Below are 2,710 nucleotides of genomic sequence, written 5' to 3'. Positions count from 1 at the left end.
GATTCTGATGTGCACGTGTTAAAGGAGCAGCACATATGCTCAAATCTGCCCTAAAATATGCTAGCAGGCTCACAAAATGCTATTTCTTTTCACACAGCAGTGTGTATACACAGACAGGTATAAAGTGGCTACAGCAGAGATAATATTTTCTGTATGCCAAGCTGAAGCTGAATAAATAAAATCCTCACACAATGTGACTTTGCTGTTTTAATAACAATCCTTTCCATGTCTGTGTCTACATGAAGCCTACATAGAAAGTCCGCATGCACAGTTCAGTTTTAAAATAATGGACACCCCTGCATTATTCTCCATAATAATCCATGGAGACAAGGCTGACAGACAGTAGGCTCCCAAGCAAGTTAGAAGGTCTGCACAATGACGACTGGTATCTGTGGGGACCCGGTATTTTGTACTGGAAAAGGCTCAACTATGGAAAGCTGTGGGCTCATATGAATTCTGTATAATTGGAAGAATAAGTGTAAAACTATTGATAGAAATATGATCAACAGAGAGATGATAGAGCATAGATATATGATTGATATATAAATAGTAAATGAACATATGATAGATGGTTGATATATAGAAAAATAAATGACAGGTAGATAGATAGATAGATAGATAGATAGATAGATAGATAGATAGATAGACAGATAGATAATAGGTGATTAATATGAGACAAAGATGAAATAGATGATATGTGATTGATGAATAAATGAGGTAGATAAATGATGGATAGATAGATAGATAGATAATAGAAAATAGGTGATTAATATGAGATAAAAGATGAAATAGCTGATAGTTGATTGATGAATATTGAGGTAGATAGATGATTGAGATAGATAGATAGATAGATAGATAGATAGATAGATAGATAGATAGATAAGTAGATAGATAGATAGATAGATAGATAGATAGATAGATAGATAGATAGATAGATAGATAGATAATAGGTAGATAGATAGATAGATAGATAGATAGATAATAGGTAGACAGACAGATAGATGATAGGTGACTGATAAGAGATAAGAAATCAACAGATAATAGATCAATTGATAGATGATAGATGGATGGATAATATTTGTTCAAAAAATAGATAAGTAGATAATTGACAGATAGATGATAGATTGATAATTGGTAAAGAAATCATTAATAAACATGACAAATAGACCCCACTTAGTAAGAGTCAACTTAATTTTTTCAACTTTATAGAGCTACCAAAGCAATGCACATTGGACAGAAATCGCAGGTAAAAGACCACATAGGCTGAAATTAGCAATGATAGCATTAACTGTGGACAATAAGACAAACGAATTGCGTGGTGCCAGTCAAACAATCAATCACATGGTGGAGCAGGTCTGGGAGGGGTGAGAAAGGGAGAATGTGACTGAAATACTTTTCACAAAATTCTCAAAAAATAAAACACGTGGAGGGGGGGGGAGTAGATCTGCTCTCCCATCCTACAGGCCTTGGGCCGCTATGTACCCTTGTCCTTTGATGTAGCCCATGTGCAGTCTGAGATTATATACAGCAAACACTTTTACTTTCACTTACACTTCCTTTCCTCCTCTCCTTCCACGCCTTTCGGGGAGCACCATCTCCCTTACCATGAGAACTTACTCAAAACATGAACTGTCTTCCCATACTCTGCTCATCCCCATGACAGGTAGTTAAAGCATCACTTGCTGAGACGGAGGAAGGAGGAAGAGCTCCCTGCCTACCACCCTTCATCATCCATTCAGCAGTCTTCTCAGTCCTGTTCATCTTGATCACGATGGACCTTCATTTTTTCTGGGCTAAATGTTTAAACTGCTCTTGAAGTTAAGGTACTAAGGGGCCTCCAGCAGTTATTCTCATCTCAGTCTCAAGATCTAAATTCCCTCACTCGAAGCAAGAGAAGGAGGGACGTCAGGATCTGAGCATCTCACTGTGAAAACATTTCTCTCTTCTGGGCTGTCTTCCTCTACATGAAGTAGAGGAGTAGGAACAGTCTGCCACACTTGCCTCAGGGGTGCGAGACATCCTTAAAGGCAAAGAAGCTTCAGAAGATGTAAATTCAGATTATCTTCACTACAATGAGACCAGCCACCTTTCTCCAGCAATGACAGGTGAGATAGGAAGAACTCAACAGCAAACAATTATCTTAAATCCTAAGCCACAGTCCTAATAGGCATGTCTAAAAAAACAATGGCCCTGCCTTGGGTTTGAAGATGTAGTTTTCTTCTTTTGCTTAGATGTGGCTTTTTGAAACTTGGTAAACATACTACTTAATAGTCTTTGATTTTTCCCTCAGTATCACTCCAATAGGTTGGTGACCATGACAAGGGCAATTGTAACAGTAACAAAGATAATGGTCAAAAAGTGGACAGGGTGCAGCCAGGCAATATTAAATGCAGCTTTAAAGAACCATTGATGATATTGCCATTTCTTCCAAGACTGGCCTGTTTAAGAATGAATCGCTACAGCCTATCTGTATATCACAGTCACTGATCATTTCACATGGTACCATATTCAAGCACAGCAGATGATACAGTTGGTTCAAGCCAGGGAGCTGCTATCAGTAGTAATTCATGCCTCTTTTCTGATGAGGACACCAAGTATTCTGTCCCAGAGTATGCTCTAAACCTTTCAACAGACCTGTTTCCCCAGAAAGGAGCTGGGATGTGCTTCCCAACTCACGTGATCTCTTTGCAGCATATCAATAAATGCAAGT

This window comes from Mus pahari, chromosome 9 (assembly GCF_900095145.1).
Source record: "Mus pahari chromosome 9, PAHARI_EIJ_v1.1, whole genome shotgun sequence".
NCBI lineage: Eukaryota > Metazoa > Chordata > Mammalia > Rodentia > Muridae > Mus > Mus pahari.
This window is presented reverse-complemented; position numbering follows the sequence as displayed.